At 39.5% G+C, this 14,292-nt stretch overlaps 1 pseudogene; it reads right to left on the reverse strand.

The window, feature by feature from the left end:
- Positions 1-5,046: 5,046 nt before the first annotated feature.
- On the reverse strand, positions 5,047-6,848 carry LOC122200720 (annotated as a pseudogene).
- Between the last annotated feature and the right edge of the window lie 7,444 nt (positions 6,849-14,292).

Here is a 14,292-nt window from a genome sequence, read left to right on the forward strand (position 1 = left end):
GGAGAGTTTTTTCTTCCTTTCTCATTCTTATAATTATACTTATTATTTTATTACATTGACTATGTCTGTTACTATGTCAATGGTATAGGGGTGATGGTAGACATTCTTATTCTTGACTTCAATGACAATTTTTCTAAAGTTTCATAGGAAATTATTTTGTTAGGTTATTTTTATTTTTTATTATTTATTTTCTTATTAAAAATTTTTAATGTTTCTTTTACAGAGACACAGAGAGACACAGAGCATGGGTGGGGGAGGGGCAGAGAGAGAGGGAGACACAGAATCCAAAGCAGGCTCTAGCCTCTGAGCTGTCAGCACAGAGCCCAGCATGGGGCTTGAACTCATGGACTGTGAGATCATGACCTGAGGCAAAGTTGGATGCTTAACCAACTGAGCCACCCAGGTGCCCTTAGTTTTTCAAGAGGAGATAGCAATTTCGATTTAAAAAAATATTTTTTAATGTTTATTTATTTTTGAGAGAGAGAGAAACAGTGTGAGTAGGGGAGGGTAGAGAGAAAGAGAGAGACAGACTCCAAAACAGGCTCTAGGCTCTGAGCTGTCAGCACAGAGCCCAACGTGGGGCTGGAACTCATGAACTGTAAGATCATGACCTAAGCTGAAGTTGGATGCCCAACTGACTGAGCCACCCAAGCATCCCTGTTTGGTCATTTTTAAAATACATGCTCTTAAATTTGAAAAAAAGAGGGGGATGCCTGGGTGGCTCAGTCAGTTAAGTGTTCAATTCTTGATTTTGGCCAGGATCATAATCTCAGGGTCATGGGATCCAGCCCCCTGTTGGACCCCATGCTGAGCATGGAACCTGCTTAAGATTTTCTCTCTCTCTCCCTCAGGCCATCTCCCCTCCATGCTCTCTCTTTCTCTCTTGAAAGAAAAAGTATATATGTATATATATGTATATACATATATATGTATATACACATACATATATATACATATATATACTCTTTCTTAAATTAAGGAAATTTATTTCTAATTCCTGGTTTGATAAGTTTTTGCTTTGCAAACATGAATGAGTACTCAATTTTGTAGAGCTTTTTTCTGCATTTACTGATACAATTCTACTTTTCTTAATTTTTTAAAATATTTATTTGTTTTTGAGAGACAGAGATAGAGGGCGAGCAGGGGAGGAGCAAGAGGGAGGGAGACACAGAATCTGAAGCAGGCTCCAGGCTCTGAGCTGTCAGCACAGAGCCTGACATGGGGCTGGAACCCATGAACCGGAGATCATGACCTGAGCCAAAGTGGGACCCTCAACCGACTGAGACACGCAGGCACCCCTATTTTTCTTAATCTATTAATAATCTGACTTAATCTACAGCCTAGAGAAGTGGTCACCCTCCTGCAGAGCTCCATGGATACATGCTAGTGGTGGAGCAATCAGTCTTGGTGGAGTGCTGAGGTGGACGATCCGGGCTGGAGCCCACGCTTCCGCCATGTCCTACAGCCATAGTCCCTGAGCAGCCAGGTGTGCGGCTGATACTTCCCACAACCCAAAGATCTAATATCTGATCCTTCTATACCCTGGGCATGCAGTGCAAAACCACATGCCTGCTCCTGCTCTTGTTTCCACCATGAGTTTCTCCTCACATGCTGCTTGTGCTGCTTGGTAGTTCACCTTGTCTGCTTGACATGGTATATTTACTGATAGACTTTTTTTTTTAGGTTTATTTATTTACTTAGAGAGAGAGAGAGAGAAAGAGAGAAAGAGCATGAGTGGGAGAGGTGCAGAGAGACAGAGAGAGAGAGAGAGAGAGAGAGAGAGAGAGAGAGAGAGAATATCAAGCAGCCTCCATAAGGAGCCTGATGTGGGGCGATCTCACGAATCATGAGATCCTGATCTGAGCTGAAATCAAGAATCAGACACTTAGCCAACTGAGCCACCAAGGCGCCCCAATTGATAGATTTTCTAATGGTGTTTTTCCTTTTATGGGATAAACTACTTAGTTATGACGCATTTTATAACACATTTTGACTTTGATTTGTTAATTTATAAACTAAAACTTTTATGTCTATGTTTCTTAGAAAGATCGGTTTGTAATTTTATTTTCTTGTCTTTATCATTGTCCAATTTTGGTAGTAGGCTAAGTTGCCTCAAAAAATACATTAAAGAGTTCGTCTTCTCTCTACTTTCCCGGTCCTTTGAAGCAGTTTGTAAAGAAGGATTATCTGGGGGCGCCTGGGTGGCTCAGTCGGTTGAGCTGAGCGTCCGACTTCAGCTCAGGTCACGATCTCGTGGTCCGTGAGTTCGAGCCCCGCGTCGGGCTCTGGGCTGGTGGCTCGAGCCTGGAGCCTGCTTCCGATTCTGTGTCTCCCTCTCTCTGCCCCTCCCCCGTTCATGCTCTGTCTCTCTCTGTCTCAAAAATAAATAAACGTTAAAAAAAAAAATTAAAAAGACCTTTAAAAAAAAAAAAAGAAGGATTATCTGTGGAGGTTTGGTCGTCTTTTGTCAGTGGGAAATTTTGGTGACTAACTCCATTTCTTTAATGATTTTTAAATGACCTCAGAACTATGAATGGAGAAAGATGAGACATGAGAGATTCCAGTTGGGCTTAATTTAAATCTAGGTAGGTAGGAAGGATATAAAAAGATCTAGGAATAGGACAAGAAAGGACTAAGTTTTTGAATTTGTAATTTTGATTAATTAAAGGCTAAATTTAAAAACCAAAGTAGCACTTGAATAATCTTTTGTGTTACCTCTCCTAAGCCTCTCAGGCTTTCAGTCTAGAGCCAGGCTTTACAGTGGAGGTTTGAGTCTCCTGGTAAGTGGTAATCGCAGATAGTCAGATGGTTGCTGGCTTTCCTGCCAGCTGTTTTCTTTTTTTTTTTATTAAATTTTTTTTTTACATTTATTTATTTTTGAGAGACAGAGTGAGACAAAGTGAGAATGGGGGAGAGGCAGAGAGAGAGGGAGATACAGGACCGGAAGCAGGCTCCAGGCTCTGAGCTGTCAGCACAGAGCCCAATGTGGGGCTCGAACCCACAGACCGTGAGATCATGACCTGAGTCGAAGACAGACGCTTAACCGACTGAGCCACCCAGGCGCCCTCCCCCTTTTAAAAAAAAATTTTTTTTTGCTGGCTGTTTTCCGAGCAGTGACTCCAGGATTCAGCCAGTTATGTGTTCAGTTTCTGTTTCCTAGGTCGTAGACCTGTCCTCCTTCCCTGGGTTTATGACTTGGTGTAAGCTCTAGACCCAGGCAGTCTTCTAAGGCAATTAAAACAAATGTAGACTTGTTTCATGATTGGAAGAACTCCACTCCAGCTTCTGTTTTGGAACAGGTTTTGTCCTTTTACCCTGTAGAAGCCAAACTCTTAGCTGCCACTGCCAGCGTCTGAACCCTGGGTCAAGCAAATTCCCAGCTTCAATCTGTTCCTGACCTTGAATTTATGGTCCACTGGAATCCTTATCTTCCTTTCTGAGGCTAGCTGTATCTTTTCAGGTTTTTCTTTTCTATATTTATATTTTTCTATATTTTTACTTTAGGGAGAATTTGTTAATATTTGTATAAAAGTTGTCAACCATATAGCAACCAATGCTTTTGTTGACTTAATCGTAAGTTTCATTGGTTTATTACTCATCATTGATTCTTCTATAACTGGTCCTAATTGTTGAGTTCTTTTTTCCACTTCATTGGACTCTTTCTTCAGGTGAATTTTTGGGGACTGGTACTTGGGTATTACGGTTCTGAATCCTTGCATACTTGAATTTGTATTTATTTTGCTCTCACAGGGAACATACTTTTTAGACACAGATATAGAAAGTTCTTCTCATGCTGTTGCTCTTCTCTTTTCTGGCATTGGGCTAAGAAAGGGACACCTTTTACTATAATTGTCATTTTTTAAATAAATGTTTGTTTCTTCTTTAATATATGAGTAGATGTTATTTTATATATTTGAACTTCAGAAATGTTACCCAGGGTGCCTTGGTGTAGGTGGTCTTTCTCCATATTCTTTCTTGAATCTCATTGAGTCCTTTTGACTGAAAGAGTAAAGATTTTCTTAGGTGAAGTGTAGATATTTCTCTCATTTCTTTATTATTTCTCTGGTGTACATTTAGTTCTTTTTCTGGGATTCCTTTTGTATAAATATAGAATCTCTCATATATATGTGTTATGTGAACTATATCTCTTCTCCTTTTCATCTTGATCTTTTCCCTCTGAGTCCTGAGCCTGTGAATCTAATTCATAGATTTGGTTCTATTCAGTAACTAACCTAATTACCACAAATGGAGCTTCCTTCATACTCCTTTGTCCTATGGTACTGGTATGAAAAACAAATGCTCCTGAGAGGTAGAGACCATTCTTTCACTCTGCTTCTGTTATGGTGGATTTTTCACCTTCTCTCTTTTGAGGACTGCAGAGAGGCTGACATATCAGAGCCCCAAGGGGAGACACTAGGAATAGCTTTATCTACTACCTCACACTTGGTAAAGCCTGCCTCTGGCTAGAGATCTCAAAGACTCAACATACACCCCAAAGGGTGGAAGAGCACCAAGGATTCTGAGTTGCCATGTGGGAGTGGTATCTCTCATTCTTCAAGTCACACCATGATTATAAGAGCAGTCATTTTGTTTTTACACATGCAGTAATAGAATCTTTTTTTTTTTTTTTAATTTTCACTTAGGGAGTTAGAGACAGAGATAGAGATACAGATAGAGCAGGCGAGCAAGAGTGCCTTTGCGCTGTGTTGCGGGGGAAGGGTTGAGGGAGAACACATTTGGAAAAGGAATTTAGGGAAAGAACATAAATATCAAATGAGCATTTATTCCATTATTTTCTGGGTGGTGGTATATACTGGAAACCTCTCTTTTTGATCTTCAATGAATTGTTCAGAAATTCTTTGTTACTCAAAGTAACAATTGATGTGATTTTATTAAAAAATATTTATCAAGACTTTTTTCCATGCCATAAATTTATTTACAAACGTATCAAGTATGTTGAATTCAAGAGTTTGATCCATTTTTCAGACATTGTATCTCTTAAAATGCTCCTTTTCACATCTGTTTAATGGATTAATTGAAACATCCTTATTTCTTAAGCAGTTGGTGTCTTACTATAAAAAAAAAGGTTCAGCAAATCCAGATCCAAAGTACACAGTCATCTTGTTAGTTGCTGCCACTTGTTTTCCACTGAAAATGGCAAATTCTTTCCTGGGCCCTCCTCACAGTGGCTCCTGCAGACTTCAGGGGTTGTCAACTTCCAGATGCTCAGTCCCAACATAGTGATGTTGGAAGTTTGTGAAAGGCGCAGAGACCCAAGATGAAAGGAGTGGCCTCAATACTTCTTTTTTTATCTAATATCTAACATGGTAAGATAGTTGTATCCATTTATTCATCTCTTTCTTCATTATTCATCAAATATTTTGAGTACCTACTCTATGTCTGGTGCTCTGCAGGCTCTAGGAATATAGCAGAGAAGAAAACAGTAAAAATTGCCACCCTCAAGGAGCTTATGATTTTATGTAACAAGAAGGCTCTGTTTAAGTGGGGCCCATATAAATAAACTTATGAAGGGAGAAAGATTCGTACAGTGGCTTTGAATCCCTCCTCCCTGGAATTTGTCTGTGTCATCTCTTCTTTTACCTGTTCTTATATGATACTCTTCACTCTCATGTTTTCAGGTTGCCTAGAATTCCTTTTATATGTGTATCTTAGCTTCTGACATTTGTTTCCAACCCCCTTTGGCTCCAATGATCTATTTTGCATGTACTCTCCAACTACACTTTGGCATTGATCTCCTAATGAGTTCTCAATTTTACCCTCTAACCCCTAATCTCTGTGGTTGCTGTAAAAGACCCACTGCCTCCTCCTCCTCAACTTTTCAACAGGTCCCCAGGACCAGGCCTAATTTCTGTTTAGGCATTCTATAAGGAGGATCTGATAACATTCACCATATGCCAGAGGGACATGCTCCCAGTTTTAATCCACGAGTATTTCTGCATGAAAACCCGGTTTGTTTGGATAAGAAGTCTGAATCTGTGCGTGCAGAAGCACACACACTCTGCGCTGGTTTTCTGTCCATCATCCGTTTCCCCAGAGCACTTCCATGCTGTCACCAAGGACAACTGCACACAGGGGCTGTCTGCTCTCTGGATGATTGAAGCCATTAATAATTTACCAAACTCTGGCTGCTGCCTTTCATTAATTATCACTATGCTAATGATGTCCCTCAGGAAAAGAGAAAAGTAATTCCTCCTCCAATGCAGGCTCAGTGGAGACAGACCATATTTCATAAATAAACCAGGGGTAGGCGTTTTGCCTTGAATCTTTTTGAATTCTTCTTTTGCAGAGATAGAGGAGGTATAAGTAGACATAATCAGATATAATAAGGCAGGTAAAGATTCTGTTTGAATACCATTGTCAATGTGCTGCCACTGTGGCTCTGATTTAGCCTGTCTGTTCTTTCATGTAGGAGATGGAGCCACTTTTTCTGAGATGTGTTCTTAGTACAGGTAGAGACTTTCTTAAAATGTGGCACCAAGAACTGAATATAATCCTCTAAAATGAGATTGCCTCAGGCGACTGGGTGGCTCAGTCAGTTAAGTATCTGACTTCAGCTCAGGTCATGATCTTATGGCTCATGAGTTCAAGCCCTACCTTGGGCTCTCTGCTGTCCACACAGAGCCTGCTTCAGATCCTTTGTCTCCCTCTGTCTCTGCCCCTCCCTCACTAGCACGTGCATGCACTCTGTCTCTCTCTCTCTCTCAAAAACAAATAAACATTAAACAAAAATAAAATGAGATTGTCTCATATAGCCATGGATTACCTGTTCAGATCACGATTCTTGGTAACTAAGAAGGAAGTTTTCTTCCCCATTTGGTCTGACTTGTTGACCCAGGGAGGATTAAATGAGCTAAAATATATGAACAGTACCTGAACACAATAAATATTCAATAAAGGTTAACCATGCCAAAGAATAAAGGCAAGTCTGCATAATTTCCTAGGCACTGTGTGTTTTTGACTGGTCTCTATAGAATTTGTTTCCAGACATTGTGGAACATAACAGAGAAACTTTATTATTGCATCAGAGCAACTGTCAGACCATTCCTGTCCCCTTAGCAAAAAAAGAGCAGTCAGGTGTCTGGAAGTAGACTGCCAAATAGGGTGCCCCATTTTAAAACAAAGAGAGAGTTTAATGCTAACTGCACCCAAAATTTTACTAGCTTTTTTGACCTAGTGTAGGTATAGGATCCTGAATCTGTTCTGGAAGCCTGGCTTTTCGTGGGTGGGGAGAAGGGAGCATGCGTCCATCCAAGTAGTTGAATGAGCACTGTCCTGGGTGCTGAAATTTTCTTTACAGTTTTCATTTCAATTTTATTACTGTTATTCACGAAAATTGAGTAAAGGAGGAGATGGGAAGAAATTCACCACTTCTGTTAATTGTTCAAGTCTTTGGGTTTTTTCTTTTTTCCTTCCTGGACTTTCTTCATGAGGCTGTCTCTTGTGTATGTTCCAGCTGGAACTGTTTTCTCCCTTTCTTCATGCAGAAGGTTGGAGCCTTCTGCCTCGTAAGAGGCTTCCTCTTCCTCTCTGCTCTAGGAAGGCTTTAGGGTAGGTAGCTTTAGATCAATACTGAGGAGCTTTGGGGGAAGACTCCCTGCTTTGGGGTGTAGTTTTCTGCAGGTTTATGTTTCCTTGTCTCTTCTCATCCCTGATGAGATCTTTAAGACTAGGAGAGTGTATGGGCCTAAAGGCAATGGAACAAGGAAGCCACTCAAATGATTTTTGACTCTGGCTGCTTAGGTCAATCTAGACCAGCCAAAGCAAGACTCTCTGAAATATGGCCCAGTCTGCCCATCCAGGGTTTCTCAGAAAAGGTTGGGGACAAAGCTCTATTTGGTAATCCTGTTTTACCTTTATCCTCTATGTTCATTTCTTTTATAGGGAGCTAGTTGGAGGTCTCTTAGGCCTTGTCAGGCAGATGCTGGAGAATTGAGGGGTCTCATCACTTTTTTCTATTTCTTTCCTTCTGAGACACCCATTGGCATGTTCTGCAGACTGAGCTGAGTATGTTCTCAGGGGAAAAGTTCTCCAACAGAGTGGGGCATATACACTGGAATAGTCCTCTCACAGTGATACTTAAGACTTCACCTGCAACTGATGTTGTTGGGTACCGCTTGCCATAGTGTTGCTCATATTTGAGTTTTGAGAGGAGAGGAAATGGGTCTTTGGCTAAGAGAAGGTTTCTTAGAGAGCTCATGCTGTAAATGCAGTTGTATTTCCTTGTAGGTTAAATCTGTAGCAGAGATCAAGGCTCTTGCACTAGGAGAGAATGTGATAAGTGGAATCTTTTTCTGATGAGGTCAGGAATCCGTTTTGGGGCCAGAGAAGGCTTATCCAGAACTGTCATCTGCAAAGGATGCACACTTCTCTGGGGCAAGGCCCTTGCAAATGGTATAAAGTTCTGATGTCTGATTAGTGGTTTCCAATACTGGTATTAATTTCTAGTACTATAACTGATTCTTCAGATTCCTCTGAAATTAAGTTAGGCTTCTGGTGTCAAGCATTTGACCCTGATTATTTTTTTCTTTGTCATGCTGTCTGATAATCTCATTTCTGGTCTATCATTCTATATGAAATAGATCTTGCAGCAAAAGAAAAATGGGTATTACAGGCAATGTTTGTATTCTTAGAATCACAAAGAGGTAATATATTGAAAAGGCTGAGAACACATAATCTGAACACTGATGGCCTGGGTTTGAATCCTAGCTGCACTTCTACTTGGATGGATAATCTTGGCCAAGATAGTTAACCCCTCTGAACTTCATTTTCCTACCCTTTGAAATAAAGGCATAATAACAACCTCCAGGATTGTTGGGAAAATAAAATGTTAATGTGTGCTAAGTACATAAAACAATGTGTAAGTATTGGCTTGATTTTTTTTATGTGATTAATTGTTTACTATTTCTTTCAATAGCTTCACAAAGACAAGGACATTGTTTATTTTGCTCATCATTGGATCCCCAGAGATAGGCACAGTGTTCAGAACATAATAGAAATGCATTTAATTTGTTGTCTGAGAGAATACTTTCAAATGGTTCTTCAAAGTCAGAGAAATCAGATAGTTCAGGAAATGTAGCGTTTTGGAGTTAAGCACATGGCCAAGGATATTTTGTTTCTCTAGGTCCCTGAGGGATGTGTTTAGCATGGACCAACAGCTACAGCAAGACCTTTTTGTTTTGCTTCGGAAAACAAAATTTGGAGAAGAAGAGAAACAAAGAAAAGAACAGGAAATGGGGTGGTGGGAAATGCTGGTTTCAAGTGGTTTGTGTGCATGGCTCACAAGAAAGTGTGGATAATGTTTGTAGGCAGAGTCTAACAGTCAATTCACAAAGTCCATTTTGTTACTTTTTTCAGCTTCTGGAGACAATCATTTCCTTGGGTTATAGCCCCTTTCCTCCATTAAAAAAACTTTTTTTAATGTCTATTTTTGAGAGAGAGAGAGAGAGAGCGAGAGAGCACGGAGGAGGGGCAGAGAGAGAGAGGGAAACATAGAATTTGAATCAGGCTCCAGGCTCTGAGGTGTCAGCACAGATCCCAACATGGGGCTCAAACCCACAAACTGCGAGATCATGACCTGAATTGGGGTTGGACGCTCAACTGACTGAGCCACTGGGGTGCCCAGCCCACTTTCCTTCATTTTAAGGCCAATAAGATGCTGCCATCTCTTTGGTTCCCTCTTCCAATTTTGTCTTCCACTTTTAAGGACCCTTGTGATTACGTTGGACCTATTGGGTACTGTTTTCTCTGCCTAGGCTATCTTCTTTCCTAAGCTGCTGGACTGTGGTGTGGTATTGCCCTTCCTGGCAGCTGGCCCAAGCTGTCAGCTTCCATGGTCACTCTGGCCTGGTGAGATCCAAATTCAGGCAGTCTTGTGTTTACAGATGTACCCACCTTTTGCTGCCATCATGGATTTAAGATCTTGGGCTTTCCAATAAGATGCTTACTTTCTTAAAATGAAGCTAAATAAGACATTTTTTGTCTACTTAGGGTAGAAGTTGGGGCTTTTAAATACTCTAAATTATTATTGTGGTATGAGGAAGGTAGAAACAGAAAAAAGGCAAAAATAGGAATCTCCCAAGAGGCCTTCATAGTAGGTTTGGTAGAGAAGGTGATGTATTTGGAGATTTTATTAGAATAAAATTAAGCAAGATGTTTGGTGATGACTCAGGACACTTATGGTTAAAAGTAATGTTTGTGGACCATTAAGGCCTCAGTATCCCAGCATGATGTTGTCAGGAGAAATCAATAGCGTCTATTTTCCTTTGTATTTGTCAACTATGATAACTGATTATCTCAGCATGAAATATGAAATACATATGACATGGAGAGTGATGAGATTTTCTCTAGCACTTAATAGCATGACAAATGCATTTTAGGCTGTTTTCTTTGGAAGTTGAGCCAGACAGGAGGAGTCCCAAGGTCTGATGAGGCTGAGGGCTCTTTTGACTCTGACCACTGCTGATGTCATCCAGGTTTCTGCTTGTCTTGATTATACTGAGAATAGCCAAGCTCTGCTCATTGAGACAGATACTGATTTTCACCAGGAAGTTCTGTCATCAGCAGTAATTACAATTGCTGTTTTCAAATTTATTAGATCAGGAAATCTAATACACTTTCCATGAGTCCTCTCACCACTTTTTGTTGATGTGTAGAACAATCTCACCAAGTTATTTCTGAGAAGATGAGGCCTAAAACAGAACTTAGATATGAAATGCAAACTTTTGCTTTCCTCTTTGCTGATACTGATGGAAAACCACCTCCTAAGCTATGCGGACTTGGGGAAGCAATTTATCCAAGCTACTTAAGGAAGAACTTCACCTCCTTTTGTATATTTGTAAAATGAGAAAACCAATTACACTTAGGTCTTGGATTTTTGTAAGGCTTAACCAAAATTACTTACTTAATACTTACAACATGAGAGCACATGTCCTTAATCTATGTCAACTATCACTGTTACTATTATTAATAAGATTGTGAAAAGGCATCTGAGATATGTATTATAGCAAACAGAAATGTGTTTTTTTTAAATATTTTTTAACGTTTATTCATTTTTGAGAGACAGAGAGAGATAGAGTGTGAGTGCGAGAAGGGCAAAGAGAGAGAGAGAGGGAGACACAGAATCTGAAGCAGGCTCTGGGCTCTGTCAGCACAGAGCTCCATGTGGGACTTGAACTCACTGACCATGAGATCATGACCTGAGCTGAAGTTGGACCCTTACCTGACTAAGCCACCCAGGTACCCCTCAGAAATGGATCTTTTTTTTTTTAATGTTTATTTATTTTTGAGAGAGAGAGGCAGAGTGCAAGCAGGGGAGGGACAGGGAGAGAGGGAGACAGAGAATCCAAAGCAGGCTCCAGGCTCTGAGCTGTCAGCACAGAGCCCAACGCGGGGCTCGAACCCATGAACTGCGTGTTCATGACCTGAGCCAAGGTCAGACGCCCAACAGACTGAGCCACCCAGGTGCCCCAGAAATGGGTCTTTTTTAAGGTTTGTACTGTGGTGATACAGAAATGAACAGAGGGTTTGGAGACTAACTGAGTACAACAAGTTGAATTCCTTATGTGTTGAAGATAAAAAGAAGCAAACTTGTTTAATTATAAAGCATTGCATATTTATAGTAGAGAACATACAATTATACAAAAAGAAAAAAATATATCCAAACTCCACAACCCAGAAATAACCATTATTAACATTCTGATATTTTTTCTTCCAGACTTTTTTTTCTGTGCATCTATAAATACATTTATTTTTAAACATTTTTGGGATTATGTGATTTACAGTATTATTTACATTTTATTTTCTTTATAATGTTTTACATATTTGTGATATGTAAAAATGATATAATAGGATATGTATGTAATTTATAAAGCATAATAATATGAACACCTATGACTATCCTCTCTTATCCCTCCTCTCTAGCCCCTGAGGGAACCACTATCTCAAATTTTCCTTGCTTTTAAAATAAAAATTGTTTCATTAATTATGTACCAATAATATAATGTTTGTTTTTAAGTCCTATAAAAAGAGCATTTACACTGTCTATAGTCTTCTTGGAATTGCTTTATTAAAAAGATCAACATTCCATTTTCTTTTTTAATGTTTATTTATTTTTGAGAGAGAGACACACACACACAGAGTGCAAGTGGAAAGAGAGGGAGACACAGAATCCGAAGCAGGCTCCCGGCTCTGTGCTGACAGCTCAGAGCTAAGTTGGATGCTTAACCAACTGAGCCACCAGGCACCCCTCAACATTCTGTTTTCAAAATGGATATAGTTTGATCCATATTGTTTCATTTTAGAACAACACATCATTTTCAGTTTTGTGTAGTATTCTATCGTGGGCTTATACCATAGTTTACAGAAACCCATTCTTGTGTTGATAGACATGTAGGTTATTTCTAGTTTTTGCTATGACAGAGTTGCAGGAGACTTTCCTGTATATACCACACACGGTGGTGTCAGTTCTCACCGGTTATCAGAAACTCTAGGATGGGTCCCAGAAATCTGTGTTTTAACCATCCCTTCAACTATTCTGAGGCTTGCAGTTTGAGAACCCCTGTTGTAGGAAATTTGTTTAGGAGCGGACTTACTGGTTCAAAGGGCATATGAATGTTCTCTAAGACTATATTGTTCAGGGGGGTGGGAGGGAGGGGAGGGTGGGTGATGGGTATTGAGGAGGGCACCTTTTGGGATGAGCACTGGGTGTTGTATGGAAACCAATTTGACAAGAAATTTCATATATTGAAAAAAAAATTTAAAAAAATAAAAAAATAAAAAAAATGATTTCTGATCACACACACAAAAAATAAAAGACTATGATTGTTCAATAAGGTGGCCACATGTAGGAACTGAGCACTTGAAATGCAGCTAGCATGAAAGAAGAACTAAAATATTTAATTTTAATTTAGACACTGAAAACTGATGCAGTTATTGGAAAACTTTTTCAACTATTAATTTTATAAAATTTAAATAGAGATCAAGCATTTCCAAGTTTAGCTTCTGGGTTGAAATGTGCTATATAAGTGTACAATACATAGAGGATTTTGTAGGGGGGTGAAAATACTTTTCCTCTACCACTTAGGTTGTATGATTAAACACCTATAAATTAAATTCACAGAAGACAGATTAACAAAAGGCATACATATTTTTTGATGCTAATATTTTTACATGCATGGGCATTTCACCGGAAAGAATCAAAACCCAAAGTGATGGTTAGAGCCAGGGTCTTGTAAACCTTTTTAAGAAAGCGTGGTAAATTATGGTGAAATGACTAGACAAAGATAAAAGGAGTTTGGACTACAAGGAGCGGTAAATTGTGGGAAGAAGAATAGAAAATATATCTAGATAAGGGTTGGTTAGTAAGATTTGTTGTTCAGTCTCAAGTTGTCTCCTGAGATAAGAATGGTTTTCCTCTTTGTGGTGCAGGAGATGGGGAGGTAGGCTCCTTTACAAACAGAAATTTATGTAACCTTTACCAAGGGATATTTGTGCCCTACTTTTAAGCAGAAAAGGGGAGGGAAGAGAGCTCTTCATTAGTCTGCTGTTTCTTACTTGCCTTTAGCTCAAAATAATTCTTATGCCAAAGTGGCGTGTTTTAGAGTGGTATATATACATTTTAAGGATTTAAAAAAATTTTTAAAAAGTAATCTCTACACCCAACGTGGGGCTCAAACTCATAATCCTGAGATTAAGAGTTGCACGCTCTATTGACTGAGCCAGGCAGATGACCCTAGAGTGGTATATTCAGACCTCCTTCATTATGAAAAAAGAATATATTTCATTAATAACTCTTTTATGTTGATTCCATGTTGAAATGATAATGTTTTCGATATAGGGAGTAAAATACAATATATTATTAAAATTAATTTCATTTGTTTCTTTTTACCTTTTTTAAAAGTTTATTTATTTATTTTGAGAGAGAGAGAGCAAGTGAGTGAGGGATGGGCAGAAAGAGAGAGAGAGACAGAATCCCAAGCAGGCTCTGCACTGTCAGTGTGGAGCCCAATGTGGGGCCCTAACTCACGTACCATGAAATCATGACCTGAGCTGAAATCAAGAGCCAGACGCTTAACTGACAGAGCCACCCAGGCACCCCTTCCTTTTTTAAAAAGTATGCTCTACACCCAATACGAGGCTTGAGCTCACAACCTTGAGATCAAGGGTTACCTGCTCTATTGACTGAGCAACGCCTGGTGCCCATTTATTTTTACCTTTTAAACATGGCTACTAGAAAATTTAAATACTGACATATAAGATAATGTCAAAATGTTT

The sequence above is a fragment of the Panthera leo genome, chromosome A1, assembly GCF_018350215.1.
Source record: "Panthera leo isolate Ple1 chromosome A1, P.leo_Ple1_pat1.1, whole genome shotgun sequence".
In the NCBI taxonomy this organism is placed as follows: domain Eukaryota; kingdom Metazoa; phylum Chordata; class Mammalia; order Carnivora; family Felidae; genus Panthera; species Panthera leo.